Here is a 15,337-nt window from a genome sequence, read left to right as displayed (position 1 = left end):
AAAAGTCAACTTTTGACCCCCTTCGGTCAACGGTCAACCTCGGTCAACGTGCACGGATTCCGGTACGATTTGGGATGGGGTGTTACACTTAAAGTCTGTTTGGCCTTTTGATGACTTGAAACCAAAAAAATAAAAAAATAAAAAAAAAGATATTACCAGTCTAACTGTCATCTTTGAAAAAACTGTATGACTGCCATTTCTTTGCTGAAACTGTTCCAAGCGGCTGTTTAAGCATTCCATACGCACCATATGTGGTGCATATGTACATAGGTTCGTTATTGTAAATGAAGTTATCCACCACATGATGGGTAATAACCATTTAAACGATTTGGTTGTAGATGACTCTTCTCCTTCATGTGGCAAGTGATTGCTCCATTATAGCATTTTGGTATGTGTGTGTGTATATATATATATATATATATTTTTTTTTTTCTTTTGTTGACTTGAATTTATTTATACATGGGTAAGTTCGGCTTTCAAAGCATTTCGTGTTGAAAAGATGTTGTTTCTTCATGAAATACTTATTTGACAGGATTAATTATACTTGGGTATGTTTGCCTTTCAAAATTTTACAATTTAAGTTCTCTATTTTTAAAAATAATGATTTAGACTTTCAAGTTTTAAATTTGTTACACATTCGCTTAATATCAATTTTTGATCAAATTAACAGGTAACAATTTCATACACATGGCTATTTTCTTCTTATTGATCAATATCTTGATCTCTTTCCTAACAAACCCAGTTGCAAGTTTTTTGATAGAATTATTACTAATTTATTTGGTCTAAATTAGGGATTGGACCAACTCGTAACAAATTTAAAAATTAGGGATCTAATCATTACTTTTAAAATTTGAAGGACTAGATCAAAAAATCCTATATAAATCAGTAACATCAAAGTTCAAATAATCCCTTTTTTATATTAAAAGTGCAGTAAAAAAATATTAATTGGTTCGTTATTTCCCAGATAAACTGATTCAATGTAAAAAGAAACAAATAAAATAAATAAAAGATAAAGAAGAAGATATATGTGGATACACTAATTAATAAACATTTGACTGGCTGAAATATATTTTATAGCTGATTGATTATACGAGTGCCAGAGATTTCCTGTACCAACACAAATTACGTCCAGGACTAGAAGAGGTTAAAAGTGGAACCCATTATCTCAGTCAGAGTCCTGCTCCCAAAAATTTTCCATTGGTCTCATAGCAGCCGCTAGTGACTACAGGCCATGGCGGAAGGGAAAAGAATGAAACCCTAAAAGGACAACAAAAATATTTACCCTTTTCTATTTATTTATTTATTTTTCTATAAAAGTTTATCTTTTTGAAAAAAAAATTAAAATAGTGAACCGGATATTTTTAAATGACATGGCAAAGTTAACATATATATCTAAAGTATGGTTTTTCTTTTTAACAATTGAAATGGCATTCAATTATTTGGAGTGGTACCAATTGATCCGTTTCACTTAACATTTTCTTCTTGTTAATATCTCACTTGATATATTTATTATTTATAATAGTAATGTTATCGGTATCAAAATGTCTATTAAACTTATTTAATAAATAAATTTAATTAATATTTTAATAATTTTAATATTACTTGTTATAGATTATGAAAACGAATTATAATCTAACATCTAAAATAAAGATTAACCATTTGTATGCTTTGTAATAAAAATAATAATTATAATCCCATCAATTATATAAATAAAATTAAAAATAATTATAAACACATCAAATATAAGAATAAAATTAAAAATAAGAATAAAAATAATTATAAAAGCATCAAATATAAGAATAAAATTAAAAATAAGAATAAAAATTATTTATACACCCATCAACAAATATTGATCAATAAAAATTATAAAAAAAAATAAAAAAAGTGATAAAAATTGATAAAGCATGGAAAAAAAAAACTTATAAAATTATTCAATAAAAATTAATTATTTTCTTGCTTAGTTACTTTTCTTAATTTGTTGCTTGACATCTATGAATTTAATTCGTCATCAATAATTTTTCTATATTATATATATACATATTATTCAAACTTCTTTTTAGGTAAATTCTATTGTTCAAACCCAGCCTATCGAACAACCATATCTTCTCGATTGCCAATAAAAAATATTGAAAACAAAATCCATTATTTTATTATATTTTATTACTAGATGGTACTAGTTGTGAATTTGTCACCCTTGCAACTGTTTATTAATAGATTTCAATATTGTTGAACAGTGCTGCTTTCTAAAACATCCCCAAAATCAAAAAATCAATAATAACTAAAAAATTCATTATTGATTTATTAATTGCTCATACTCACTTCACATATCCTCCATCTTCACCTGCTTTTCCGTTGGCTGACGAGATCTCTCTGTGGCAAAACAAGAAACCAACTGAAAGTCAGTAGAGCATATATAAGTTTCTACTGAAAAAGACACCAATCAGACGTCAAATTTAAAGAATTCACTTTCCTTTCTTTCTGTAGATTTTCTCGGCAACCGAACAAACCCTTAAGAGGGAAAGAGAGAGACAGAGAGAGATTACAGAAAGATCAGGGATGTAATCAAATAGGTGAGGAACATCTTCGAGAACGTAGCCAGTAGGACGAGCAACGACATTAGGCTTGGAATTGATGGAAATTCCCATGCTAGCCTTGGAATTTTCTCTGGGAGTGGAATTGGGAATCGAGTTGGAGAAGAAGTAGTGCTTCTGATCGGGAATTATATCAAGGAAAAAGTTCGTAGGATCGAAGCAACGAAAACTAGCACTGGAAATTGCAGCAGAGCCTGAAACCGTGGACCGGCAGGGTGAGGAAGAAAGAGTAAAAATAAATAAATATAGAAATAAGGATATTTTGATCATTTAAAAATGTACAGGACTTCATAGAATTTATTTTGCATTGCAAAAACAACTTTTCATTTTCTACACCTTTCCAAAGTTAGAATTTGAGAAGTAACTGGAGGTAGCTTCTCGAATTCTCTTTGTAACATAATCAAAACTTTAAAACTAAGATTACTATTATATCATTCAACTAATAATAATAATAATTATCCATTTATATATACTAATAATATATATAAATAAGGAAATAATTATTCATATCTATTTTGGTCATTATATATAACTAAAATAGTTAAATAAGTTATTTATCAAATGCTAAAGTTCTAATTTTGTAACTTTTCTCAATTTTGAAATAATAATTCATCAAATGCTAATCAAATTATACGACAAACTAATTGTTGCTTCAGAAAAGTTTTTGCTAATTCTTTTGTAATTTACATTAATTCCAAACTAATTCTTAGTGTTTGAAAAAATATCAAATCCAATGCAGTTATTCATCGCAAAGAATAAAGTCTCTTTATTAATTAATGATTTTCTTTTTCTTTCTTTTTGTCAATGATCTTCTCCACTTGTGGTCACCAAATACACTTACAATATATCATTTTCTCATGGTGGGGTCCTGTTTTATACCAAATTGATTATGTAATATGTATGTTGAAATTATACCAGTGACAATGAATAATATATATTTATATATATTTATATATATATATATATGTGAACAATTAATAAATTAATAATGATTTTTTTTATTACTATTGATTTTTGTTTTTGGGATTGTTTTTGAAATCACTGTTGAACGATATTGAAATCACTTAGGCAGTTGCAAGGGTGACAAATTTACAACTAATATAACCTAATAATAAAAAATAATAACAAAATAATTGAGGTTTTTTCTTTTTTTTTTTTTATGGGCAAGAATATCAGGTTGTTACGTATATAGGTTGAGTTTGAATAATAAAATTCACCAAAGAAAGAGTTTGAATAATAGACACGTCATGACATGAGGGGCTGCGTCATAACAAGGTTACCTTTTGTGATCACCCGACATACTTCCAATATATGCTTTTACATAAGTGACAATGACTATAATATGTATATATAGTAGAAAATTACTTATACAAATAGTTTTGAAAAAGCTTTTTTCATAAATTATCTCATATTTTTCATTATCTAATAATAGTGAATGAATGATTATCTTTAATAAAACAGTTATTAAAATTATTTAATTAGGCATGCTTATCAATGTTTATATAGGATTTTGGATCACTAACAGACAAAAATTTAGAACTGATTTGGATATTAATATAAAAATAATTTTTAAAATTTCTCCGAACCATAACTTTTCATCCATAATTCGGAATTTGGCATACCGTCAGTCTATGAACTCATATCGACGAGCTTTACACAATCACATATCAGTCAAACTAAAATCTTAACCATAGAAAAAGTCAACATATGACCCATACATAGTTCACTTGGTCAAACTTGTAAAACAAGATATTTGGAAGGTACATCTGCTCATAGTCAGAGTTGCCTAAGAAAGGAAGTTTCAGCTCTGAGATATCTACCATAGATGGATTTAGAGGAGGCAGACATAGTGCTAGTGGTAATGGATCACACGATGGTATTTGCAGTCATGGTACCAATCAGCAATCTATTAGTAGCGGTTGCAATTTTTGTCATTACGGCAATATAGTGGTCATTAGGGAGGCTAATCTAGTGGGCAACCTCGTATTCTTTGTGGCATTTATGGCAGATTCCATTTAGGGGTGTGCTAGAATGGTGAAGGGTATTTCCGCTATGGATAGCATGATCATTTCAAAGGGGAGTGTCCTCTTTTGTTTGAAGGTCGTATAAGAGTTTCTAGGTCCAACTGTCCTTATAAATGGACTGGATGTCCTATCAACAAACTAATTTGTAGCAATGGGCTAGTGGCGCTAACTATCAACAAACTGGTTCCTAGCAATGGGTTAGTGGTGATGACAAGTAGGGTGCTCAAGAAAGACAAGTTTAAGCATCAAAGAATTGGATCTTATTAGCAAACTGGTTCATAGTAGTGAGATATGCTCAAGCAAGACAGATTTATGCTACTGCTTCTAGTAGTAGAGCACTAGTAACACTTAGATGTTCAAGTAGTGGTCCACAGGGACAACCATCTACCAAAGGCAAAGTCTTTCAATGATGTAGCAAGAGGCTTTAGCCATATCGGATATGGTTACAGGTATGATATTGATTATTAAGTTTGATGCCCATATTTTATTGATCCTGAAGCTATATATATATATATATATATTTGCCTCATGTAGTTTAGTAGCATAGGTCAGTGGAGATCATTTTCCTTTAGATTCAACCATGGAGATCTCTAAGCCCATAATAGGATCCCTGTGGAAAACTCAGGTGTGGAAGGGTTATGTGATCACCGTGGCGAATAGGAAATGGAGGTTGATTTGATTTTATTGGAGCTTCAAATGTTAGATATTATTTTAAAGATGGATTGGCTGCAAGCAAATCATGTTTCTATAGTTTGTTTTAGCAAGAAAATCACTTTCAAATGACCAAGATCACCTGAGATTACATTTTCTAGAGAGCGTAAAATTCCTCTTTTAGGCTTGATTTATGCTATTACTGCACATTTTTTACTTTGAAAAATGTTTAAGAGGTTTTTGGCATACATCATTGGTACTTGAGCTAACAAGGTGAGGCTTGAGAATACTCGTGTGGTGCGAGACTTGTCACATGTGTTTCCTAAAGATCTTCCTTGGTTGCCTATGCAAAAAAAGATAAATTTTGCTATTGATTTGGTTTTTATGTTGGTTTTATATCATGCTAAGTTGAAAAAGTTGAAGACTCAATTGCAAAAGTTAGTAAATAAGGGGTTTGTAAGATAAGTGTTTCTTTTTGGGGTGCACTAGTTTTATTTGTGAAAAAAAATGATGGTACAATACAGTTGTCCATTGATTATAGGCAGCTAAATAAGATTAACTTATGGAATCGATATCGTTTGTCGCATAATGACAATTTTTTGATCAGTCACAGAATGCCAAGGTGTTTTTCAAGATTGACTTGAGTTTAACATATCACTAGTTGAGGATTAAGGAATCTGATATTCTTAATACTGCTTTTAGGATCCCATATGGATGCTAAGAGTTTTTAATGATGTCCTTTGTTTGACGATTGCTGTTGTAGCTTTCATGGACCTCATGAATAAGGTTTTTCACCCATTCTTAAATCGATTCATCATAGTTTTTATTAAAGATATCTTGGTTTATTCTTAGAGTGATGAAGAGTATAAAAAGCATTTGATATTGGTGTTGCAAACCTTGAAGAGCATTTGTTGTATACGAAGTTCAGCAAGTACGAGTTCTAGTTGAATAGAGTGGATTTCCTGGGGTATGTAATTTCTCCCAATGACATTTATGTTGATACTCAGAAGGTGGAAAGGGAGTTGAATTGAGAGTCATCCACTACAATTACTGAGGAGTAGAGCTTTTTGGATTTAGCGAGGTATTACAACAGGTTTATTGAAGGGTTCTCTAAGACAGTAGAACTACTTACTATCTGACTAAAAAAGGAGTTAAGTTTGTATGGGTTAATAGATGCGAGTAGAATTTCCAAGAGTTAAAGAAAAAGTTAACTTTGACACCTGTTTTGACTTTACTATAAGGCAAAAAAGGATTTGAGGTTTACAATGATCTTTCTTACTCAGATTGGGATGTGTATTAATGCAACATAAGAGCCTAGTTGCTCATGCTTCTAAGTAGTTGAATAAGTACAAATTGAGTTATCCTACTCATGACTTGGAGCTTAAAATAGTAGTCTTTACTTTGAAGACTTCAAGATATTACTTGTATGGAACTACTTACAAGAGCTACATCGATCGAAAGAACCTTAAATATTTGTTTACACAAAAAGAGTTAAACTTTAGGCAAAGGAGATTGATGGAGTTGTTTCAAGATTATGATTACACTATTAACTACCATCCCAAGAGAGCAAGTGTGGTAGCCAATGACTTGAGTACAAAGGCTACAAGTTCTTAGGCATACATGCAGACAATATAGCTTCCTTTGATGGTAAAGTTTGGAAGTTGGGAGTTATGTTGATGATGATCCACAAGGGGCTCTTTTAGCGAGTTTTCAAGTTTGATCCATACTTATTGATCACATTCATGATATCTAACTTCATGATCCATTTTTTTATGAAGATAAGAGGCAAGGTTGGAGCGAGTTTGGCCATAGATTTTACAATTAAAGATGATAGAAATTTGGTTATAGGTACCAGACTTTATGTTCCTACAAATGAGATACGTAAGAGGAAGATTCTTGATAAAGCTCATAGCTCAATTTATGCCATGCATCCTAATGACACTAAGATGTATCACACCTTATAAAAGTATTATTATTAGCCAGGGATGAAAAAGGATGTTGCAGATTTTGCATCGATATCACAGATTTTGTATCTAAGTGTTAAGTATGATAGTAGGTGAAGGTGAAGAGGCAAAAACCTTTAGAACTTTTGCAATCTTTACCTATTTCAGTGTTGAAGTGGGAGCATGTGACGACCAGTGTGAAGGGGTACGAGGCATTAGCAGGCTAGCTGTTGTCCAATCTCACAATGCTTGTGTGAAGATCAAGGGATAATTCAAGTATAATGATAGTCGCTCTCATAATGTCGAAGCCTTTTTAGCGTGATTGGCTTCAAAGTTTGAAAGAAATCCGAATTTAAGCATGTTTGGGCAAGAGTAATCCAAGGATGGGTAACCTCCTAGGAAGTTTTGAACTTAAAACTCCATACTGAGTGCAGTTATAAATGGTATCAGAGCCTACACCTAGTCAAAATTGTGCCAGCGAGGATGCTAAGTCCAAAGAGGGTGGATTGTGATAAACAGTGTGGGTGGGTGCGACACACTAGCAGTGTCAAGACCCATCCAAGATCCCTCACCGGAACCCTAGACAATCTCTGATCCCAAGGAAACCCTACCGGACCCTCTAATGGAAAATCCGGCAGAACCTCCCCTAAGGGTTGGACTTACCACAAATTTCCTGTACTGAAAACACACTTCTATATACACCACCTTATTCCTCCCACCTTACTACAATTTAATTCCACAAATTTGCAGCACTTCAAATGAATAATAGAGAATCAATGCATAATTAATTAAGTAATACATCCAACGTAGTATACAAAGCTTTAGTAAAATTCTAAGTGTGATAGTTATTACAAACAGAGTAGAAAGAAATATTACATAATGAGGAATGAAGAAAAGGACACTTCTTGGTCCTTCAGAAATGGTCAAATTGTCAAGCTCATCATGATCGAACAATGTCTACCACCTGAGCCTAAGAAAATGAAATTTAAAAATATGAGATGCTAATAATCTTAGTGAGCGATCCTAACTAATAATAATTAAATAATTTAGTAATAAGTAAATAAATAAGTAATAACTAAATAAATAAATACATAAATGGTTTAGCAATAATAATTGAAATTAATTTTTCTGTCAAAACCCTTACAGTCACTCAGTTGAAAATATTCCCTTTTTAAAACATTTTTACAAAATCCGATATTTTATGCCCTAAGATTCAAAAAATAATTAGTCAAATAATTTACAAGTAAAACATAACAAATTAAGAATCCAAAGTTATAATGGAAATAATAATAAAAATAAAAATAAACGTTTACAACAATTACTAAAAGATTAATAACATATCATAAACAAATAATACAAAATTATCAATGAAACTCATATTAAGACAATTCAGGAAATAATTAATTAATTAGAATAAATCAATTAATTGAATAATTAAGTAAAGGAATAATTAAATCAAAATAAAATACCCATTTAAAATAAATGGTAAGAATAAAATAAAACGAAAGAAAATATAATATATTAGAATTGATTCCAAAATACCAAAACAATTTGAATAATAAATTCGTAAAAACATTTTCATAAAAATTGTATAAACTTTTAAATTTAAATAAATAAATAAATAATAAAAAACCGTTAAATACATTTTATTAAAAATAAGATTTTAAAATATTTCATATTTGAAAATCATATCATAAAAAAATCATTTGGTGCACCCACTATATACCAGTGGTGCCAACGGTACCTAGCATCCCGAGCACTGCCATACAGGAGGTTAAAGAGAGAAATCGGCATACAATCGCGTGGTGTCCCACCACGCCGCTGCTAACAGGCATCCTGGCCATGGAGGGGGGTGGCTACGACCGATATCAACTTGTTGTCCCTCGGTCCAATGGCAACCACAGGATAAATTCTTAAATCACCTGCGCGCTACTCACATCCACCTGCGCGCTAATCATATCCATGTGCTGACTAATCATATCCACATATACAGAATATCAGTACGTGTGTGGTGCATCTAAAAACTCGTAAATCATAAAATCAATATTTATGTAAAATATTACTGGATTTATTTTATCCATTTAAACCCGTAATTTTCCATATATCTCTTTTTAAAATCATCATCATAAATTTACCACATAAATTCCATCAATTTCAAATACATCAATAAAATTAACAATAAATTAAAATAAATATTCCTTCAATTCCTCAAAATTCAAAATATAATTAAATTTCATAATTCATCAATGAAATTTACAACAATTTAAAATAAAGTAAATATTCCTTCCATTTCCTCAAGAATTCAATATATAATTAAATCACATAATAAACATAATAATTATTAAAGGAAATTAAAACCACAATTTCTTTAATGTCTCAAGTATATTTTTGGGACCAAAACATATATTAAAGATTATCACAAATTGGCAATATGAATTTAGACAGAAATTCTTTTCATATCAAATACATAAAATATATTTTTTCAAATATTTAATTATGCAGATATTCCAACAACAAAATTCAATAATCATTAAATTAGACTTCAAATTCAAGAAAATTCTTAAAACCCAAAATATTTATAATGCACAAATAATTTAATTTCCTTCAATTTTGGCATAAAATTTCGATTACAATTTACTAAACAATTAACACATGAAATATTACATTTTCAAATATTCAATTATCACAAAATATATATAATTGAACACCCAAAATTAAGTTTGAAGGTGGGTCACTCACTTCGAGCAGGCATATCAATCAAGATCTTCCACAGAATTAGTCTCACGACCCACATGTGCTATTAATATATTAATATTTTATTCAGATAAACAATACACGGTACCCAGGGCAGCTAACATAAACGATAACTAAAATTCATGAATAATATACCAAAACAAAGCTTAGGAAACGAGGATTACGTATTAGGTCTTACCTCTCGGAGATCGGACCCGAGATGGTCGGAATCTCATCGAAAAGCTCTCATATTTTAGGCCCTCAATTCTCACAATCCGTTAAGAATTGAGGAAAGAGGACATCAGATTTGAGTTCAGGGGGTCAGAATTAGTGGGAAAAGATGAGCGGTGTGACTGGGAACTCGTCAGAAATTGATTTCCCGACGAGCCGCCATGGTCATTGAAAATCGTCACTGCCGGCAGCGCGTCCAGTGGCCACTGGCTGTAATTTTTGGAGGATAGATAGATCAAAAGATGGGTGAATGGATGGGACCAGCGGTGAGCAAATGGATACCGGGATAGGGAGAAATCTGGGTTTGAAGCAATCGGCGCTGCCATTAGAAAAAGCCTCGATCCGGGCACGTCGGCAGTCAGCTGGTCGTGAGATTTGGTGGGTTGGCTGGAAATGAGAAAACGGAGGTGGTGGGGTAGCACGTGTAGGGAAATGGTGGCTAAAATGGAAGAAACGGTGGTGGCCAGTTGGTGGTGGCTCTCTCTCTCTCTCTCCTCTCTCTCTTCTCACACAGCTCACACACGGGTCTGAGCCAATAAGAAACCATCCGTGGGTGCCACTGTACACTCATGATAGTGGCTGAGATTTTGACACATGTCACATACTGTGCACACATTTTACACAAGCATAAAATAATACAAAATATTGTAATGTTAGAAAAACTTTGCAGGTCCATAACTTTTCAACGAAATGTCCAAATTAGGCATGCCGCTAGTCTATGAACTCGTATCAATAACTACTTCAAAACCATGCATGAGTCAAAGCTCAAATTTTCATGAACAAAAAGTCAACTCCGGCACCCCTTGGACAGTTCGGACCTCAACGTGTTTTTCACATAACTTCCAAACCGTAGCTCTGATTTCGACGTGCAACTAGTCTACGAACTCGGTATGACACGAACTTGGCAACGGTACCTTTCAAAATTCCATCCGAAACAAAAAGTCAAAATTTGACCCCTCTCGGTCAACGATGGTCAAACCCCGTCAATCTTAATCAACGTGAAAAAAATTCTGATGTTGTTCGAGATAGGGTGTTACAAGCAGGCTACATAATTTTCAATGCCACATCACCCAGGTATAGATCAGAGCATGGTTGAAGTGTAATAATAGTCACTTTTGAGGCCTTTTTAGAGCGATTGGTTTCAAGATTCGAAATAATTTGAAGTTAAGTGTGCTCAAACAAAAGTAATCCAAGGATGGGTGATCTCTTTTGAATCTTTGAACAAAAAATCTCATACCGATGCAGTGGCTAAATTGGAAACAATATCAGCAGAAAGTGAGAGGTTCACCAATAGATGCGGGGTGTTACAAAGCATATCATCATAGATTTCTTACTCAAGCTTTCTCATACTTAGGCAAGTCACTATAGTATTTGGATAATTGTTGACCAATTATGAATTCTGCATGCTTCTTATTAATCCATGAGATGTATACTTTGCAACATTTGGCCAAGCTTTATGTGAATGAGACTGTGAATTGGCGTAAAGTTCTTGTGTCTATTATTTTAGATAGGAACATGCAATTCACATCTAATTTTTTTGAGAGTTTGCAGAAAGCTTTGGGTTCTTAGTATTAGTTTCCATCCAAAAACAGATGTACAATCAGAGAGGACTATATAAACTTTGGAGGATAAGTTAGGATCTTATATACTACAATTCAAAATGAATTAGGATTCTCACTTACCTTTAGTAGAGTTCATCTACAATAATAGCTACCATTCAAGTATTGGTATGGTAACTTATGAGACATTATATGAGAAACAAAGTAGGACTCCTGTATGTTGGGATGGGGTTGTTGATTGGCAGTCTATAGGTTCTAACTACATTCAGTGGATAGTAGATAAAGTTAAGATTATTCGTGAAATGTTGAAGGCAACTTAGGACAAATAAAAGAGTTATATAGATGTTATAAAAAAGGACCTTGAGTTCGTGCTTGGAGATAGAGTGTTCTTGGAGCTGTCACCTTGGAAAGGAGTAGTGCATTTTAGGAAATGACAGAAATTGAGTGTAAGGTTATGGGGCCATATGAGATCACTGAGAGAGTTAGGCCAATTACGTTTAAACTTACTTTACTAATGGAGCTCTTCCAAATTCATGATATTTTTCATGTGTCTATGCTTCACAAGTTTATATTGAATCTCTCACATGTAACACTCCGTCCCGAAGTACGCCAGAATTTCTCAAGTTGATCAAAGTTGACCGAAAAGGGTCAAAACTTGACTTTTTGATTCAGAAAGAGTTCTGGGCTGACCGAGATACCATTGTAAAGTACGCATTGACTCGAATCCATGGACTAGTAGCACGTTGAAAATGAAGCTACGGTTTGAAAGTTATGAGCAAAACAAATTGAGGTTCGAACTGTTAAAGGGTGTCGAGTTGACTTTTTATTCTTATAAAATTGAGTTTTGACTCATTTATGGTTGTAAAGTATTCATCAATATGAATCTATAAACTGATGGCACACCTAATTTGGACATGTGGTTTGAAAGTTACGAACTTGTGAAGTTTTTCGGAGACAGTGATTACTATTTACTGATCTCTGTGTGCGCGTAAACAGTGACTCCATGTGTCACCCGTGTGTGCACAGTGGCACCCATGGGAGCCAATTTCATTGGTGGAAAAGGGGGGAGGAGAGAGAAGGAGAGGGAGGAAAGAGAAAGAAAGAGAAAAGGGAGAAGGACTGGCCAGTGTCTATTGACCCATTTTTCGGCCACCCCTTGCTACACACACTAGACCACCATGATGCCCACCTAAAAAAACCGACCAGCCACCCAAATTTCACGGCCAACCGACCGCCAATGCACCCGGATCGAGGAGTTTTCCGATGACAATCCGTTTTCCTTCTCCTGCCAATTTCTCCCAAAGTAGACCTCCGTTTGATTCACCACCAATCCCATGGTTTACCTATCACCAGATATACCTCCCCACCAATTTTCTTGGCCAGTGGCGGATTCTGGTGACCAGCAACTCACTGGAAAACCCAGTTTTGGTGAGTTTTCGATCACCCCACCTATCCTTCCCCACTAATTTGACCTTCCTAAATCCAAATCCAAGGTTTTTTTTTCCTCCAATTCTCAGTAGTTTGTGAGATCTAAGGACATTAAACCTGAAAAATTTTCGATGAGATTCCAACCACCACAGGTTCGATCTCCAGAAGGTAAGACTCAATCCGTGATCCTCGCGTTGTAAGTTTCTATTCGGTATATCATTTGTGAATTTGTTAACACTTGTGTTAAATCCTCCGGGTAACCGTGTATAACTTACCCGATTAAAATGTTAATTTAATCGGTTTTGTGTAATATTGATATTTTAGGAGCACGTGTGAATTGTAGAATCAATCGCGTGGAGGATCTTGATTGAATTGTGTACTCGAAGTGAGTGGTCCACCTTCAAAATTATTTTTGGGTAAGAAAATATATATTTTGTATAATTGAATATTTGCAAATTTAATATTTCATATGTTAAATATTTAATAAATTATATTTGGAATTTTGATGCCAAAATTTATTGAATTAAAAATATTTGTGTAATAGGAAATATTTTGATTTCAAGAATTTTATGAATTTGGGAATTTGAAGGATTTGTGGTTTTAAATTCTTATTAATTACTTTTATGTTTATTATTGAATTTATGATGTATAATAAAGGTAATTACATGATTTTAATAATATATAAATTTATGTGATTTAATATTATTTTTGGTATGGATTGATTGTATGGATTTGAATGAAATTATTTATTTTAAGTTTATTATATATTGATAAATTATGGAATTTAATTTTATTTTATTTTTGAGGAAATTTGGAAATAATGGTAGAATTTAATTTATGGTATTGATGAATTGTGGTATTTAATCATGCATGAATTTTATGTGATACGTTTAATTTAAATTGATTTCAAGGATTTGAGGAAATATTGTTTAAAATTTTTATGCATTTAAATACTAAGAGTTTGATTTTATGCTATTGGAAATTGGTATATTTTAATTAATGGATTCAGCTTGATGGATTTAAAGTGATGGATTTATGATTGATGGTTTAAAGAAAATATGGATTGCATGGATTTGAAAAGAGATATTAAATCCAATGGTAATTATGAGATTTGGAAATATATGATTTTATTGGTTTTAGATGCACCCATGCAGTGCCGGTGTTCTGTAGTTGTGGATGTGATTAGTGCACAGGTGGATTGTTATGAGCGTGCAGGTTTATACTCTCCCGTGGTTGTCATCGGACCAAAGGTAGGCAAGTTTGAGATTGGCCATAGCAATCCCCTTCCATGGTCAAGATTGAGAGTTATAGCATCGGCACTGCTGGGATGCCAGGGCGACCTGGATGTAGGTTCTCTCTTGAATCTCCCCGTCAGGCGGTACTTTGGGACACTGGGCACCATCAGGCATCACTAGTATCTAGTATGGTGCGTCAGGATATTTTCTATATGATTTTCAAAACAAAATATTTTAAAATTTTATTTAATATGTGTTAAATGGTGGTTTTATAAATTATTTCAATTGATGATTTGAAAATGCATTTTTGCCTTAATTTTACTCTTTAAATCGATTTGGTATTTTAAAACAAATTTTATTACGTTTTACAATTTATTTCAAATAAAAGTTTAAATTGATCTAAATATTTCTTTGATTATTTCATTGATTTAATTAGTAAATTTTATAAATTTTATAATGAGTTTATTTTTGTTTTTATGCCTAATTCCCTAAATATAAGTTTAATTTTGATTTTATTTATTTCATCTTATGGCATCTTGTTCTAGATTTAATAAGGGGTTTTAAAAGTGTTTCCAATGTAAACCTTGATTCTAATTATCATTTGTATTTTATGTGCATTCTTAATTTATTGCATTTTATTTATTTAATATTTCCTTGCTTATTTCTGATATAAATTTTATTGTGAGTTGTTTTATTCTATTTATGACAATGTGTTACAATTTAATAATTGTTATGGAAATTATTTTTAGTTTTCATTATAAGTTTAGATCTTTAATTTATTGTATATATATATTTGCAATTTATTTGATTAATTATTTTCTTGATTTTTGGGGTAAATAAATATCGGGTTTTGTGAAATGTTTTAAAATTGGGATTTTTCCAACTTAGTGAACTATGAAAGCTTTGAGAGAAAATATTATTTAAAATGCTTAGTATTTACTT

Source organism: Ziziphus jujuba, chromosome 6 (genome assembly GCF_031755915.1).
Source record: "Ziziphus jujuba cultivar Dongzao chromosome 6, ASM3175591v1".
Taxonomy (NCBI): domain Eukaryota; kingdom Viridiplantae; phylum Streptophyta; class Magnoliopsida; order Rosales; family Rhamnaceae; genus Ziziphus; species Ziziphus jujuba.
Note: the sequence above shows the minus strand (reverse complement) of the source record.